This window comes from Phaethon aethereus, assembly GCF_964289735.1.
Source record: "Phaethon aethereus genome assembly, chromosome: 3".
NCBI lineage: Eukaryota > Metazoa > Chordata > Aves > Phaethontiformes > Phaethontidae > Phaethon > Phaethon aethereus.
Genome location: NC_138576.1, coordinates 88218965 through 88237791, shown reverse-complemented (window position 1 = coordinate 88237791; position 18827 = coordinate 88218965). Strand labels below are relative to the sequence as shown.

General features: G+C 40.8%; 1 protein-coding gene across 2 annotated transcripts in view; it reads left to right on the top strand.

Moving 5' to 3' along the window:
- PLD5 (phospholipase D family member 5) overlaps nt 1–18827 on the top strand; it is a gene marked incomplete at its 5' end in the record, with an annotated part of 182219 nt that overhangs the window by 126276 nt on the left and 37116 nt on the right. The window lies entirely within an intron of this gene.

Sequence of the window (18827 nt, the reverse complement as noted above, 5' to 3'; positions counted from 1 at the left end):
TAATTTCCTCCCAGGCTTTTCAGTGCTGCTTCTCACTCCGCAAATACAGTATTAATGAATTTCTTTTTACAACATCACTGTTAGGTGAGGTCGCTTGCTCTTTCTGTCTCTCAGGGACAACTAGCAATTATTAATGGCAGCACAGACGCTAGAAGCCAGATCTGAGCATTTGTTTTCTATAGTAATAATTAAAAAATTGTATATTTGTAATTTAAAAAAATCAGCCACATGTAAGTTCTCCCAGCTCATGTTGTCAAAATTATTACGAAGCAGGCTATAAAAAATGATGTTATTTTTATAGGACCTTTTGTAATATGCTGTCCTGGGGCGTGAAGTCTTGCTTCTCTACAGTTAATGTTAAAGCTACATTTCACTTTCACGTATGTATACAAATGCTATGCATATATGTATATGACTCTCTTGTGAAAGGTAGGTCAGCTTGTAGGCAAAATTTGGCTCACTGTGTAAACAAGCATGTTCTTCTTTATCCTCCTTGTGCTGTGACAGTAGCTTATTAATGCTTTGTTTTCAAGGTTATTGTTTTAGCCTTTTCTCAGCTGTGGTTCAGTCTACTAGATTGAAACATTTCTTGTAACCCTCCCACTCCTTGCACATAATTATGTACCAGGCTTTGTTCCTCAGTAACATTTGAATAGTATTGTCTCCCGTTAGCAGGTGGTTGTATCATTCCTTACGTGTACAGAATCTAAATGCCTTACTAATGCTGATCTTATTTTAGCTGACAATATTAATGCTATTTAAGACATGCCAATGGATTTCCTTTCTTCAATTTGCATTGCTTCATTCCTTTTCTCTTTGCTTTTTTCCCCAATACTCCTTTTTCATGAATCATTTTTCATATATTTGCAAGGAATGTTTTCTGTTTTCTCAGTGCTGGTTGAGGCAGGTATGAAAAGAGGACTCTGTCCATATTTAGTCACAATATGATTTAAAAAATAATCAGCTAACTCAACTAGTAGCTATTGAATGTTAGCAATGAAACTGGACAATAATAGAAAGTCTTTGTGCTAGAGCAGGATCTACTCACCAGGTTACATGTGCAGCTGTTGCTCACTGAGCAGTTCATGCACATTTGCCCGGGATTACACTCTCTCTTAACCAGGTACAACCAAAACAGAGAAATAAAAGTTTTGGGTTTTTTTTTAATTGTCTCTCCTTTTCAGGGAGACAAATAAATTAGTAGAAAGTGGAGCTCTAGAAGCTTTTTGTGATTTTATTTGTGCTCTTTAGATTGCAAATACTAACAGATATCATTCCATGACAAATTAAATCAGTTTATATCCAGGCAGCTGCATGATCCTAGCCTCCTCTTTGCCCTCCCCACCATATGTTGTCCCTGCCTTCTTCCTTGCACCAGTGATCATGTGGTAAGACAGTTCAGGGGGCTGAACTGGCTACAGAGTGTTTTTTTTTTGGCTGGCTTAATTGGCATTTGCATTAGATTTCTGCATTACTTAGTGTATGATCTCATTGGCATAAATGCTGGGTATAACACAGAGATAGGAAACATGTAGCTGGGGTTTGCAAGGGAGGTAGGATCACTGGAGCCTGGTTTAGACAGGCTTACTCTTCCGTGGCACCAGAAAACTCCTAGTTCATGTAATGCCTAGGGACTTTTAGTGCGTTTGTTTTTTCCTGTACTTTTGTTTTAATGAAATTGTTGGACAATGGGCAGCAATAGTGAATATGATTTATATATCAGATGAAATGTGTTTAGTCCGATATTTTGTCTGCTTCTGTTGGCACACTTAAGGTGCTGCATAGTTTTAGAACTGTGATGCTTATAGGGCTTGAGTTCTTACAATCATATTCCCTTTCCCTGTCTAGTTGTGGGGGAATGGGAAGACGATGTCATATTTTTAACATGTTATAGAAGGACTGAAAAACTTGTGTTATGCCATAGAAAAGATGGAGATCACTTGGGGACATCAGTCCAGTTTCTCCTCATGAAACAAGCCATGAGTTAAGCACTTTTTTTAACCTAGAGCCTTGATGTACTACAAACCCTAGGAATGTGGAGTTAACCATTTGGGAGAAACTAGAAATTTTCTCTGGAAAAGCTAAAGCTATAAGGAGTAAGAGAGGGCATCTCCAGTTAAGTTTATCTGGGCCTAAAAGATGTTTGGGTTGTGGGGGACTTGAGTTTTTATGAAAGCTGTCAGTAGGGTAATCCATGATGACTTTGATTTACATTCAGCCCTGAATATTTGGGTTTATTTTAGAGAAAATGTTCCAAATGTGGGGATAGTGGACTGTGAGCAGGTTATGAAAGAGCTATCACTGGCAATTTTAAGAAGTAGACAAATCCCTGTGAGGAGTGGCCTTATATGAGTGTTTGGCTCTGGGGCATGGGAAAGGTTTAGATTGGTTTCAAAGGCGGTTTTAATAGCTCCATAATGATTTGGAAGGAGAACATAAACCTATGTGTTGGTACATTCATCTCGGCATAAGAAAGAAAGAATTTTTTTAACAGTAAGAACAATTATTCACTGGAACAAACCTCTCCAGGGATGTGGTAGAGTCCCCGTCACTGGAGGTTTTCAAGATGTGACTAGACAGGGTGCTAGTTAATTTCAGGTAGGCTCCCTTTCCCATGAAAGACTGGGCCAGGTAATCTTCTGAGGACCCTTCTAACCTCGGCTTTTCTAGGATTCTAAGTAAGCATTTAATTCCTCTTCATGTGAAGATAATGTTGAGAATCAATATAAAAATACTGTAAAGACTAAAAAGAGAATACACTCTAGTCCTACAACGGGAAGCTGGAATCCTGAAGCTGGGTCTTGAGGAGATTTCTGCTTGTCCAGATGGCAAGTTTTTGCACAATGTACCGTAAAAATAATATTATCAGATGCATGCTCCATAGCTTGAGAGCTGAAGTTCAGTTGATGGTTTTATGAAAGGTATGGAATGCAGTTGTAGTTCCATTGCTTTCTTGATCAGTCTTTCCTAGGCTGGATTTCTGAGACTGTGTGAGAGGGAAGGGTGTTGAAGATGGGATAAAATCCTGCTCTTTGAAAATTCAACAGTACCAAAAATAGACTTAATTTTTCCCTACGATTTTTCAGCAACAAATATGAATGATACTTTGAGAGGACCAGTAGACTAGGGGTGAGTCCTCTTGAAGGAAGCAAGTAATTTTGATCTGAGTTTTGTAGAGTTAAACAAAGGGAGATGAGAACAGATGGGGAGAAATACCTTCTTCCATTCCTTTCAGATTTTAAACGTTGACATTTTTCTAAAACTCTGCCTAAGCCATGCCCTAAAATATGACAGTGTTCAGACGGCAGCTAATGAAAATTGTACTGGCAAGGCCTTTGACATCTGATTTCAAATTCAATTTTATATTTTGATTTATTATTAATCAGGCCTTGTTCCTTTTTTATTATTATTTTCTATTCCTTGGGTACCCACAACAGACTAGATGCATGCTTTGATTTAGATTTTATTAGTTGCTGCTGGAGAGAGTTTCCTGATATTTTCTCAACAACTTTCAGCCTGTGACAAGCAATCTTAAAGCCAATTCCAAGATGAAAAATCTCATTATGTTCTTTACCTCTCAGAACCTGCAGAATAACTTTGGCAGAGTTCTGCATAATGAGGAATGCTGAGCAGAATTTCCAAAACTAGTTGCATCCCATCTTTAAAGAAAGAAGCAGGTACCAGTTTTGCATCAGAGATTCAAGCATTTGAGTATCTACCCAACATCTAGGCAACGCTAACATGCACAAACTCCTGCTTGGTTGGGTTTTGGGTAAACATCTTTCTGTTCAGGCACCTAAACTTTCTTACCTGAGTTTATGATGCTAAGTGTGCATACATCCACTAATGTCTTGATACCAAGGAAATGTTCAGCATTGGTTTTATGTCTAAAGTCCATGAGAACTCATATGTGATGTTTCTCACTTATTTCAGTTGGGGAGCTAGATCCTGCAATGTAAGGCAAGCCATGTCCAACCTTAGGAAACATGGCTGAAAAGAGCAGGTGGGTAGCATTTTTGTTACATCTTAGACACACATATAGATACACAGAATGTCTTTGACAAAGAACATCTGCCTGAGTTGCAGAAGATTAGAATCAAAATCCTGATCAGATACTACATTATCCTGTAATATGTAAAATTACATTTTCCTTGATGAATTAAAGCTAGATGTACTGTAAGGCACTTTAAAGATGCTAGGTGTTTAGTAGAACCAGTATCATAATTATTCTGCTTTGAAATTTGTAATTGAAAAAGTCTTTCATGGTAGATTGATCAGTATTTTAGTACACAAGTTCAGTTTGCAAATGTCCTTGCACTTGAGTCCATTACTAATGTGTGTGTATTCATGGATTTGGCAGAAATGGGCACTTTTGTATTTCATAAGCTCCAGCACAACTATGAGTGTTGGTAACCCAGCCATCTACCTGCTTTTGTTTGGTAGTAACTAGTCAGGTCCAACATAGCAGGTTCATACCACAGGGATCATCTCCAAATCTTGCTTGATTTGGAGATGAGTGGAGTGGATCCTTCCGGTATGACAGTAGTTGGTTTGAGTCACTGACACGTTTTAGTGCAGAGGAACCAGTAATGGATGGCATTAGCAGAAATTATCTGTGACAGTTTTAAAACATATGGATAGCATGCAAGTTCCTACCTACAGTTTACTGGAAGAGCTGATAAGAGCTGCCACAGTCATCTGAGCTCAGAAAACATTTGTTAGGTAGATGTGCTCCCTTTGTATAAATTTTGGCACCCCATGCTTTCTCTTGAATGCAAAAGCACTAACACTATCTCATCCTGAAAAGAGATGAAAGCTAATGGTCCTACATAGGGGTCCAAAGAAAGCAGGTTAATTTATGGTTGGTGAATTTTGTCTTGTCTATTCATATGGTTCCCACATGTTTCATATCCACTTGAAGCCTGACTGTCTTCCTAGAACTGTGCCTTGGTCAGTGACAGAAGTTTTGCTCATATGATTTGGTACATTTTTGATTGCTACTGTTTGCAAGCAGGCTTCAACCTTCCTAGTCAAAGTGAATCTTTGGTCTCTCACCTTATTCAAGTTTATGTCATCTAGTCTGAAATGCAACTACAAACCTGGGCAGATCTGAGAAGACTGTCATCTGAAGTGACATGACACAGACACTTGGATATCTAAAGCTGTGTGCACATTTTTACATTCTTCTAGTTGCTTTGCTACTTAGCTCAATCAATATAACACTTCTGCTTCAAATCTGAAATTATTGTGTGCTCAAAGTTACATAAGAAGTTGTCAAAAGCATCTAAGAGCACTAATAAATGTCCAAACCAAGCTGACACTGTTTGACTGACACCATTCAGTTTTCATTTGATGTGTCTACTCAACTGTGCCTACCCTTGGGTTGTTGCATACAGCACAATTGTACCATGAAGTAAACCCATGTGACCAAATCTTTCTGGTTTATACAGCAGTAATTACCAAGATTTATCTTTGTAAAAAGGAGTTGCCACTATCATGCTAATACTGATTTTTCTGGTAATCTCCTGTATCAATTTTCCATTTAACTTTAGGCTTCTACACCCCTTTGGTGTGTTACGAATTCTCACACAGCCTAATGGTTGGAAAGTACGCTATGTTAAGTTTGTTGTAAAGTAATTTAACTGGAAGAAAAGTTCCCAGAATTATATCTCTACGTTACTCTCCATCATTTCCGTTGCTTATTGCACACCCTTATAGGGTGATTTTCTCTAATGCTTACATTTGAAATCAGTGTATTGAGCATCTTGTCCTTCCTTTGGACAGAATATTAACTACATCTACTGTGCAAATATTAGTAATTATGGAGAGCAGAAACTGACAGTCACTTCAGTGATCAAAACAGGTCCCTGCTCTTGATGCTTTTTTAATCTCAGTAGTCGTGTTTGCATAAAGTGATGAGAAAAATACCAGCAGAAATATAGGACTACGTAACATCTATACTAAGCTTCAAAATCATGTCAAAAGAACATTATGATGGTTGCAACATCAAGCTTTCAAAAACAACAGTTCCTAAGCAAAGGATCACAGAGCAACTGTTCTCAGCCATAAGGAAACAGAAACAAACTGAAGGTCCGTCTTCTGCACTGCTGGGGTCAGCAGAACCGCACACTCATGGAAAGAGTGTGACAACTGGAACAAGCGGAGGATGATATTCCCCTTGCCTTGTACATGCTTTTAACAATTTGTAGGTTAGGAACTGCCTTGTCATGGAGTTGAGCAATCTGTTGTGGTGTTGGGATGATTTTTTCCTTTAATTTCTGCAGTCACTTTTGAATCTATTTGTATTTTTGTTATCCACAAAACACTACGCATGGGAGCAATATGTCCTGCAGCTTCAGTAGCCATATTTCCTGAAAATCTTTTTGATTCACTTTATAGAGTTCTACATTCTAGCTTGCCTGAGATTAATTTTACTTTCTCTTCTTCCCTCTCTTTCTTTTTCTCACTTGGACTCAAATCTACTTATTGAAGGATACCATTTTATCTCTAACATTCTTCTTTAGCTTCACTTTTAACTGTCCTTGCGTTATCCCTTGGGAGAGGGGTATTTGGTTTTAGTAATCGTATACACTTATGCTGAGCCTCTATTAAAATGTTTTCAAGTATTGCCAGGGAACCAGTAAAGATTTTTCTCTTTAGCCTTTGATTTTTTTTCTTAGCATACATCCTTATGTTTTGAAGGTCTTCTTTCTGAAATTAAACATTACCAGAATGGGCTTGTGGGATGCAGATATTGTTGTTACGAATATAGTGAGCGGTAGTACAGTGTGGTCATCCTTACGGGGGCTTTTTGATAGTTGCATCTTGAATCAGGATTATGCATTCCTCAAAATAAATCAAGAGTAGCTTCTCAGCTTATGTGTTCTCCAGCTGTTCCATGAAGCAATCATTTATGGTATATAAAAATATACTCTCTGTATCATGTCTTTTTGTACTGTTCACAGTTATGATACAGACTTTGGTTGAATATGACATGATCATCTTCCCACTGGACCCTATCAAATTCAATGCACAAGGATACTTATGCTCATGTAAGCATGTGTAGAATATTTTGTCACTATCATTTTCCTTGTGTTGTCTCTTCTTTCACTTACTGAACATGGGCAAAGACCTCATCTGGGGACAACTTGTTTCCTTTTTTTTTCCTGTGGTGTTAATACTGAAGTAAGTAAGAGTGCTTCATGAATATTCAAGAATAAATGTTCATGATGCTCACCGGAAATGGACAAATAGCTTAGTTCCCATTTTACAGATGAAATAAGACACAGGTAAGAGCTAAGACATCCATTTATTTTGATGTCAGTTTGTGGCATACACTATCTGTTCTTTGTTTTGGTGGTTGTTTTAAAGGGTATTTATGACTGTGTAGCGTCTACTATGTGTCAGTGTCATTGTGAACAAGAGTAGACCCCAAGGGCTCAAACTAAGTTCTCAGAAAATGACATGTGCACCAGCCCTGCCCTGCCCTCTCATGTAGAGCTGCTTTGTGGAACATCATCTGTAGGATCCAAATATTCTGGGTAGTTTCAAGCAACTGAAAATATGAGGCTGTCCTTTTTCTGCTGAATCCTAGCCTTATTTTCTCCATTCATTTTGTCTTTTGTAATACATGAGAGAGGTCCTACAGCAGCAGTCTTTATTCCAAGGACCTGATCCTCCCACCAAGCAGAACTGTCTCCTGTGCTTCGTATTACCCTGTTAATGTCTACTACTGCTTTCAGTTTGATCCTTCACTGTTTTCATGCAGGAGTTGTCTTCTTGTCTGTGCATTCACGATACTTTATATCAATATTCAGCCATGTTCACCATCAAATCTTTGTAATTTCCAGTTTATGTGCATTTTGTAGTGCAAATCTAATTGATTTCCCTTTGTCTCTTGTCTTGCTGTCCCACAGTCTCATCCCTCAGGCTTTCCTGGGTGTGTATCCAGCTAGCTGCTTCAGATGGGCATCTGAAGTAATGGCAGCACTTCCTCCCGCAGCTTAGGGCAAGTGCCTTGAAGGGGTTGGCACCAAGCCCACGATGTGATTATTAGGACTGGACGTGCACATGCTGCTTTCTGGCTTTGCTTTTGTAGGGATCCCAGTGTGCAGCTGCAAGCAGTCCAGTTACACAGCCCCTGTCCTGTACCCTGCTGCCATCCCAGATGGCTCTGAACTGGTCTGTCTCTTAGTGTCCTCAAGTTAATTCTGTGTCCTGTATGGTTTGGAGAACAAAGAGAAGTCCTACAGACCTGGTTCTCCACCAGTTCAAGAATGTCACAGAGGAGTAATATATTACTGTCCTTCACAGGCAGTTGCTGATATTTACACTGGAGAAATGAGAGAATACTTGTAGTCTAGCCCCTCTGGGACACTAAAATCCTCCATGATTTCAGTGTGCTGTCACTTTTATTGCCTGTATATTGAGTGTGTCCTTCACCCAGCTGATGTGGAGTTGTGGTTTCCTTTTATTTTGCTTTCTACATTTCAAATAGGCTGTTTGAATGAAAGTCAATCTGTGTTAAAAAGCTGCTGCTAACTGACAAGCTATTGATTTTTTGCCCCTATGTATTTCCTCAAAGACAAAGCATTTTTCCTCGCATGCTTTTTATTTTTCCTCAGTGCACTGTGGGGATTTTTCTGCTTTTGACATTGGGGCATGTCCATTTGTCTTTTTAAAATGTCTCCATTTCATGTCTCTATGACCAAACCAGAATGCTGAAGCCCTCAGAAATGCATCTGACGGGCTGGTCAGAACAGTGGTTAATCGAGAGTGAGAGTCTTCAGTCTACTACAGCAGAGCTGCAGTGGCTATTCTACATGCTTGCTTTTATAAAAGAAGAGACTGTAGAAGTGTCTTGTTCTTTTAAGAACGTTAGGCTCATGGTAAGAAACAAAAGCTCAGCTTTAGTTGTTGTTCGGACTAAGAAAGCAAGATGAAATTCCGCGAGTCCCAATCTGCAAGAACCACCAGTAATCTCCTCTATCTTTGGGTTGTATATCATGACTTAATATCTGCAGGAGTTCTAGCACATGCTAAATAAAATAAAATTAGTACCATCCCAAAACTGTGGTTAGTCTTAAAATTCTTAAGAAAAAATATCTTTTCCTTTCCACAACTTTATTTGTGAAGGCTTGGAGAATATATCATGCTGCTTATGTATTTAGAGAATAAAATATGTTCCTCGAGTAATTGAAGAGTGGGGGAGTGAATGAATAACTGAATGAATATATGGGATAAATGAAACAATGAATGAGTGGGCAAGGGCAAGAGTGAAATGATGAACAGAGGATGAGGTGGGAGAGAGTGAAGGAGAGGGAGGAAGAATGACGTGGGGGAAAATGAAACAAAAGGGAGGAATGAATCAGATGAAAGAGAAGGGCAGAAACAGAGAACTGAGTAATTAGTTTAGGAAAAGATCAGAAAAGAATGCTGCTAAAAGGTGAAGTGTGTTCTTGGTGGGCTTTTGTGACAACATAGACGAAAGGAGAGAAAAATAATTGGAACCGAGATAAGAATTAGCTGGAAAAAAAGATAGAAAAGTCAAAGGCTGACTTGGCAGGATAATAGGACAGGATCAAAAGAAAGAGGTAGGGAAAGAGGGACAAGTGAGTAGTAGTAGTAGTAAAAGGAAACATCTGCGTTGCTGGGAGATGCGGGTTGGTTCTGGCTGTGCCTCTGCTTTCCTCGTATGGCCGTGGCCAGGTCAGCTAGTGGTCTTGATGTTTGGTAGCCTGGAGATAATGCTGTAGGGCTGCTCAGCGAATCAGTTAATGAAGGTGCAGAAAAACAATGTTGATTTTATTACGAAGGTATTGTAAAAATAAAAACCAGTAGTTTAGGACCAAATAATACAGCCCTTGAGGAGGTGTACTCCATCCTCACCTCTTTGCCTGCCCTTCAGTATGCTTTCTCACCCTCCAGAATTGAGATTTCTCCTTCTTCTTCTTCTTTCCGGATGGAAACGGACAGAACCCAAAGCAGAGCTACAGATGTCCGAGAACCACATTTTGGGAATGATTGCACAAGTGTCATTATTGCTAATCCGCACATTTAGAAGTGACTGTTGCCAGTACTGATGGTTTGAAAATATATAAATATCAGAATGAAATCATGTTGATGAGCTAAAAAGAGAGAGAGGGATAAATAGTCGCTGTTATCTTTTGGTAGGAATTTAGCCTTGCTCATTCATAGAAGGTTGTGATTCTAATTCCTCATGTATTAAGATGAAAAAATGGTTCTGAATTCTTGGATGTTCCGTCTAGGAAGTATATAAACAGATCTAGTGCTTCATAATGCTAATCCAAATAAAGAAAAGAGTCTTTGAAGGGGGCTGGGGTAAGCAGTGTGTGAGTTTACTAATCTCTCTATTATATTTAAAATAGCTTTCTTTTATAGTAAAAATGTATGCAATTATAATTAGAGAGAGCAAGCACGCCACAATCCAACTTTGGTAATGCTTTTACTGATAGTATTATAGTCTTCCTTTAAGCGGTAATATGCTTTGTTGCCTGAATCAACTAAGAAAATTACTTTTCCTAATCTCTAAAGCAATCACTTTTATAGCTTCATCTAGTAAATGAGCAGCCTACTCTCCAATAATGAAGGGCAAAAAAAGATGTGGAAATTTTTTTTAGAATATTCTATCAAACTTTGTTGTACACTAGTTATCTTAAAGACTCTACTGAATCATCAGACTCACATAACAGATTTATAGTCAGAAAATGCTATTTAGAGGAATGATGCATTTTGCGAAGGGGAAGGAATTGAACTGATCATCAGTGCTCTCATTATTCAAAGTTTTATTCAAAATAATCTATGACTATTGATATGAAATACCTTAAATAGCTCAAAAAGAAGTAGAAATTTCATTGAAAAATACTGATGTCAGACTCAAGTCTGCAAAATAAGATTTCTGTCATGTTTGCTGCATCAGGCACCAAAACCTGTTAAAAGAACCATGAAATGTCTGCTACTTTCAATAAAATTATTAGAGGGAAAGGAAAAGCTGTTTGGAACTTTTAAAGTTATACTAAATTCTTGTGCACAGACTCAATTTTTTTTTTGTTTTAAAGATAGTCTAAAATGGGAGTCCTAAACTTTGTCCCAAACAGTAAGGGTTTCTATAGCAGATGTAGTACAGAAATCACTGCCTTCAGAGGCCAAATCCAGGTGGGAAACCGTGGTGTTGAAGCATGTCTGCTTTCCTGACTTGTTCCCTGTAATGAACTGTGGCTGCTTGCAGTTGTGGGGTACTTGCTTATCAAATATTTAGTGGGTGGCAGCATGTGCCTCCCCAGAATGTGGTGACATGGCTGTGTCTTCGTTAAGAATAGAACAGATGTTTTCCGGTGAAAAATGTAGAATGTAAAATTCTACAGTAACAATTAAAAACCTTAAAAAGTCAAGTACATACCACAGGGTTGAAGAAAGGAAAGATCTATCACCGTGCAAATAATAAAAACCTCTGGGGTTAACACAGTTAATCTGCTTCTAAAAATCATATAGTCTGCATTGGAGAAAGGGGTATCAGGCTTCAAATCCTGTTCCTAAATACGGGGGGTTTTTAATATGGGCTGCACTGCATTTTGTGGTTTTCCTTATCGAATCTCAGTGCTTTATGGATTTATGGAAGCACTCTGTCCTGTGGGTGGAAACAAGAAAGCCACGAGTTTGCTCTGGAAACTAGATTTCCATCTTTGGAAGGTCCCGAGATCTGTAGTTGTATGAGTTTCGTCTGTCTTTGTAGTCTAAAATTCTGTGCTTAGGTTCATTAAACGTGCCCACATGTGATTAATCAGCTGAGCTACGTGCTACTCACAGGGAAGCTCAAGTAGAGTGTGCCTGTGCTGTATCTATTCTGGGGGTAAAGAGGAGACCTTTTATCTCTATGCTGTCGTATTTGTCATGGTTTGCCCACCCAGCAATTAAGATGGACCTTTGGTGTTTTGTCAGCAAGTCAGAAATTTGGTGTAGCTGGGTGGGTAAGTATTACAAAGAAATATTGTCAGGCCTCTCTTTCGTCTCTCCTGTGACGTGGGGTGGAAGCGTTTTGGTTATGTGTTCATTTTTTTTTCTGCTGAGTAAATCAAAAGGGCCTAGCAGGCAGTGCAAAACGCATTCACATGGGTGAGAGCCGTAACGCTCTTATGCTGAACTCTGTGTACAGCAGGGTACTAGCTGAGAAATCGGTATTTTGCTTACTTGGACTAGCAACAAAGGTCAACATTTGACATCTTTGAAGCCACCGTAAGGGTGTATTTAAATAAACGTTACCTTGGGAACTAACTAGCTCCTAAGATGTCATTGAAGTTAAACAAGCAATTGAAAGAAATTAATTCTGACCTTTCCTTTGTTCTCAAGAATCTGCCATCCTGCATCCAGCGAGCAAACTCTGCACACACACGGATCCCCTGACGGGTCTTCTCTGGATCTTCGGTGTCACTGCGGACCCCTGCGTAAGCGCGTGGGAAATGTCATCCCAAGCAAATGCCAGCACCGCCCTCCTATCCGCTCTGTTTGCACACGGCAAATGGTTACGCAAGATAAAAGGCAAACAAGTACCAGGGCTTGCCACCTTGAACTTGAGAGGCCTGATTTTGAGTGGATGGAGGCTGTGGCTACGTGGGTGTACCTTTAAGTGGCAGCACTGGCATAATCCGATCCCCCCCAGCCACAAGCCACTCGTTCCCACACTTGCTCTGTGCCTTCAGTTGTGCTGGAACAATTGTCTACAGCCACATGGTGAGCTGGACTAGTGGATTGTTCCTTTAAAAGAATAATTTTATTTCTATTTATTTTTAATCTGGATCCATTTTCTGATCCAGTTCATTTCTTGGACCCAGAATAAGCTACTTGGGCACAGCTGAGGAGGTAGTGGAGGGAAGGAGAAGGGGTGCTGAAAATAAAATCTGTTCATGCCGCTATTCCTGGGGCTTTTTTTTGTTGTTTTAACTATGCAGTTGTAATTCTGTGACACTTTCTTATTCAGATGTAGAGCTGGATTTTGTATGCTCATGTCTCAATATTTCTTTTTCTTCCTGCTCTCTCCTGTCCCCACACTCAGCTCTTTGCTTCCTCAGCTATGTGGATAGAGCAGTTTCTGGGGCTGTGTTGGCTCACAAACTATTTTAAACCACTGAATGAGTGAAAAACAAAGGGGGCAAAAAAACCCCAAACAAATCACACTAGTAAGCGTGGCGGGTATTTGATCTCCCTGATCGTGCAGGACACAGTCTGTTACAGTCTGCTGGGGAGGGCAGGGAACCAGGCGAGAAGCTGGCTCGGTGCCTGGAGGGGGGCTGGGAAGTCAGCCGGCAGCGCCGGAGCCCTCTCTTCTCACACCCGCAACGCCGCAGGGAGATCCTTGACTGCAGCCCGTCCGCTGAGGGAAGCTCTCCCACAGCCGCCCTTCCTCCGGGCTCCAGCCTCCAGGCGTGGGCACGGCCGCCGGCGGGGAGCCTGCCGGCGGAGGCGAGCGGTGGCGGCACGCAGCGGGCAGAGAGTGTTTTCTGCGGGGTTTCCCTGTGTGAGCCCACCCGCTGCAAATCCCCGTGGCTGCTGCAGGCACCCGTGTCTCTCCAGACGCAGACCAGACGGGCCCGTGGAACTACAGAGAGTCCTCTCCTGTGCAGCGATTTCCTCAAAATGATCTCTGTATCAGTGACCTCAGATGGTGTAAAATAAAGCAGTAAGCGTTACAGTGATTTTTCATGAAAGTATCTCCGTCAGAAACAGCCTCATTCTACTACGGGCAGTATTAACTTTGGGGCCAGTCTTGTTCTGAGAAGCTGCATGTGCACGTAATTTATGGCTGATTGAACAGTGGGAGTGAGTTGGAATTTCATTCAGAAAGAAGCTAAGTTCGTCATGCGAGTAGTTTGAGTGCTACAGTTTAAGGCAGGCCAAGGGGTGTGAACAGATGTGTTGAGAAGGCTTTCAGGGGATTGCTTGGGTTTGTACTAGAAGGTAATTTCTGTCCTATGATTTCACTGTTTGTGTGGCAGTTGTATATGGAGCTGCTAAAAAAAAGGCAGCAAGGTTTTTATTGTACACTTTTTTTTTTTAATTACTATGGATTTGGACTGATGAACAGCACATAATCCCAGAGGGGATCCCATACAGTCCTGGTAGTTTTTAAAAAGGAGAGGGGGGAGTGTGTGTGAGGAGCAGAGGGCAATGTAAACAAAACAGTTGCTTCAAAGAGTGTATTACCATCAGAGATTTCCCTAAAAGTCCTTGAGTGTTCTCTCTCTAAAATAAGCCTGAATCATTAATCTTTCTGGGCCCAGGCAGACTTTTAAACTGCATTTCAAATCCAATATTCCATAAAGAGCACAGAAATAGTAAATAGTCTAGTTTGTCTTTTAATCATTCAGAGATGTAGTCAAAATAACTTTGTTGTCAAGTTGTGTATTCCTCTGCTTTTGTACTTGGTCTCCTCTTGAGTGCTGGCAGGTCACACTAATGGGGCTTCTGGAATGACTCCAGACTTTTTGCAATGGTCAAGAAAAAAGCATGAAAATTCCTGTGGACATGATCCTCTGCTTGGGTCACTTGTGTCCGCCCAGTATGAGACAGCTACTCCGCCACTTGTGAGCAGGGTATGGAAAACTCTGGATTTTTGATACACTGGAATAAAAAATATTTTTATTCATGAGTGTACTTTGTGCTAAGGCTTGTAATTGAAAGCAAATAAAATGAAAGTGTCTATTGCAAAATGTAGGGAAGGAGACATTCATAAGTGTACACATCCGTATCCTAGTGAGCAAATTGTATTTTAAAAGGTAAGTTTGGGACCTAGGGGTAATAAAGGATCCTTTCTTGATCTTTCTGAGTTAGCACGTGATGATTGACTGCATCGATAGTGATCTGAAAGCTCAGCTTAGCTGAAAGAGTACGGCAGGTCTGTGGCACAACGGCGAGCGCCGCACGTGCTGCCTCCCACCCGCGTGGTAGCCTCCCAGCGGGGCCGTGCAAGGTGCCGTGCAGGCTGCTCGAGCACCCGCTGTGCTCCAGCGCGCCTGCGCTTGTCAGCTCCAGGGTTCACCGTATGGGCTAGTTGAGTCTGCTCTTGACTCTGGCTTGAGGCCACACTCCAAAAGGTCAGGATCAAAACAGGTGTCTCTGTGTGCCAAGTGACTGTCAGCAGTGGGGTGAAACAAAGAAGCCACCGCTCACATTCTCAGCCTCCTTTTTAAAGCTCTCGTTACTTGGAGTATGTGCTTGGGAATACACAGAGTTAGGAGAGGGGAAAAAAACAGCACTGTGAGCAAAGGGTATGAACATAGTGATGGGGAGAGTGAGGAGAGCAAGAATACGGGGTAAGCAAAGGAGGGCAGCTGTTCCTCCTGTGGCCAGCTTGGTGGTGACGAGGGGAACGGTGGCTGGTGGATGCACAGTGGATTGGATGTGGTGCAGGAGCTTTTGTCACGTTTGGACTGCAAATATATGGGAGAGCTGTAAGCAGTGCTGCTTTCACTGGCGAAACTCATTTCATTACTCGAGCTTCCTTGTATCCTGCAGTCCCTTCTCCTTTGCGACCCCTCTACAACCTCCCCACTCACCCATCCTACCAGCAGCTCTGCGTAGCTCCCCTGCCCCAGCGTGCTTCCCCCTCCATCGCCATTCCACTGCAGCCTACACTGTTTTCCCAAAATTTTTTTCCTTCTCTTTTCCCATTTTTCCTTCTCTCTGGTTTTAAAAACACCACAGTGAAAGTAAGAAAGTTGTGTAGACAGAAGGCCGATTTTAGCCGCGGTACAAGCAAATGCAGCTTCTGTTTCTTGGGCGTTATGTTTGCTAACTCCAGAGTGACTTTAGCCTGTAACTGGTGCTGTTGAAAACTGTTGCAGGCAGAATTTGCACGCTTGCTTTCAAAGCAGCTGTGATAATAGCAGCCCAAACAGTTGCTCTTTCTGGGTCTTATTTACAAAAATGATTTACATTATCCACCAGAGAGGTGGTTTAGCTCAGTGATGTTGCCTCTGGACCAGCACAACCTGGTAATATCCTAGGCTGCTCGCAGGCTTTGGATCCAAAGCCTCCTGGTGCACACTCTCCAGACTTTTGCGTAAACCTGGATGTGGAGGCCGAGGGGCAGCCCTGGGAGCCCCAGCCTCCTGCAGCCTCCCATGGAGAAGAGTTTGTGTAGCCGCCTGGTGACCTTGCTTGAGCAGCAGTAAAATCCACAGCTAGCATATGCTGCAACACAGGTGCACCAAGATGCGCTTTTCAGTGACGGAGAGTTTTTATGACAAAGTGTATACGTGATGCACTCTTAATTAAAGTCTCCTGCTAACAGCTTAGTGTTTTGACTCAAATATGTGGAAAAAGTCCCAGCCTTAAGCTCCTATTTCTTGAAGTCAAGCTTGCCCTGGCGCCTTCATGACATTGTTAGTGGAGAGCAGGCAGCTAGACCGAACAGGCTGTTGCAAGGCTAGAAGTGGTAAATAGCACTGGCTTGTGCCATCCTTCTTTGGGATTACTTTGGGAATTGGATTTCTCTTGGAAATGAATGAAAAGTCAGTTTTTTGCAATACTACTAATGTCTTCTGTTTTCTTCCTCCATTATGAGCCAAAGCAAGCGGCTAAGTGGCAGCCTGGCACCTCCCAGGGGCTGTGTTCCCATCACATGGAGAAGGTCCAGGCTCTCAAGGGTAGGGTCCCCTCTGTGCATTCCAGACTGCATCATTTGCACTTATACAGAGTGCAAATCCATCCCACCTAGAAGAAAAAGTACTCGGCAAAATGTCTGTTACTTAGAGCGTGGTCTTTTTTTCCTGTGGGAAGAGGGCAATCTGGCCCAACCTTCAGAATGCACAATTTTATGGGACAGGCAAATCTGCCTGAGTTTTAAGTGACAGCGCTGTTTTTCTCTAAGATCTCAACCTGCAGTTTAATCTTGAGTGGAATAAAATTGTTAGATTCATTTTTTAAGAGTCTGACATCTATATTAGCAATCAAGCCTACAAATTGTGCCTTCTGGTTGAACTCAGTAGACCCACGGCTTTCTGTAACTGAGACTGCAGCATGATAAAGAGCTCTGCTATGGCTTCACATATTGATCAGTCCAATTTAATTTCCTCATGGGACTTGGACCACACTAGGGATGATGGATTGTATTAAAGGCCTGATAAGCCTATTTTAACAAAACATCTGAAGCACTTCTAGACCAGAGGCAGTTATCAATACTGATGCATGTTTCCTTTCATCAAAAGTTAAGGGCTCATTAATAGGCTGCACAGCAGCCGCTGCTTGCAACACATGACTTTTTTTAAATTAACTTGGTGATACTGTTTCCTCAGCCTTATAAGTAGGCTTTTTCTAGAAGGAAAAGAAATTGTGTTCCAGGTTTTGATTTTAATGGTGTGTGTGATAGCAGTATCTGCTGTACTGCTATATTCAGTATTTTGGGAATTGAAACCTAGATTATATTTTAGAGAGGGAGTCCCATCCCACTGCTTATGCCCATGTCTGAACTGCCCACAAACCCTGGTGTCTTACAACTTTTGAATTTTGTGTCAGGTTACTGATGATGTCTGCTATTTTTAATGTTAGTATTACTGATTAAATAGTCTCCTGTCATAACCTTTGTCAATTAGCATTTTTTTTCGGCATTGTATTTTTCAAAAATGTTTTTAAACTGTGCTTATTTTAGGCTCTCAGTTATGAGAAGGAAGCTCCTTGTTGCTTCTGACTGTTCTACCTTTCCTATACAAAAATCCTAACTTTTCAGTTATAATCTATGTGATGTAGGTGTGTTCTTGGTGTTAAATTCATACTGCTATTTAATGTTGCAGATTGGATGGATGTATGGAAAGAAAATATGATCAAGGCAAACTGCTATGTTAAATTTGATTTTATGCACAGTTTTCAGATAACCAGCTAGAGGTTTAGTGCCTTACAGAAGTGTTTTTCTTAGCTAGTAGGAGGGGTTGCATTTGTTTTATTTATTCATCAGAAAACTATTTTAAACCATTTAACACTTGCTAGAGTGTTTTCTGATTTCTTTTCCATTTCACAGACATTATCTCATTAATTAGCACAGTTCTGCTGATTAATGCATGGATTGAAAGTCAGCAGCAACACGTTCCAAGGAATATTGGAAAATACCTTTGTTTCTAAGCATAGATGAATGTGGATGGGTGATACTTAGAAAAAATTGGACAAGTAATTGAGTTGCAGCAAATGTAATTGCACAACAAACCAAATTCTGTCACTGCGTCAAAATCCTATGTTGCATGTCTGGTGCTTCATGAAAGGTGTCACCTTACCTGATTTTTCTTCTTTTTTTGATGTTTGAACTTCTAGAATCATTCACTCAAGTGACAGCTACAGTTTTTATCATAAAAAGGAAACATTTAGTGCTGGTAGCTGTTGCTTAAAATTGCGAGTCAAATGTGTCTTAGAAGATCAGAAATAGGAAGTTAGATGAAAAGAAATATATTTTAGTTCTGTAGGTAACCTGGAACTCTTTTGAAGTTGTAACTCATATCCAACCATTACTGCAGTTCATGGTACTGAAGATCCCATGAATGGAGATGGCTGCTACCGTTACTGCCCTCCAGGCTGCTGTTTGCTGTCAGTTCTCTTCCCCAGTTGTTGTCGTGACTAAAATGTGAAGATGAGCGGGTTACTTTAAATTACCAGATTAACCACTTAATTTTACAAACACTGGAGCACTGAAAGAACAATAATGATGTGGGAAATCCCCTAAACTCACCTAATATTCAATATATTCTGGATTTAGTCCTGTAAACATACTGATGGGGCCAGTTCAGACATTCCTACTCCTGTGATGGAGCCAAATGTGCTTTTACCCG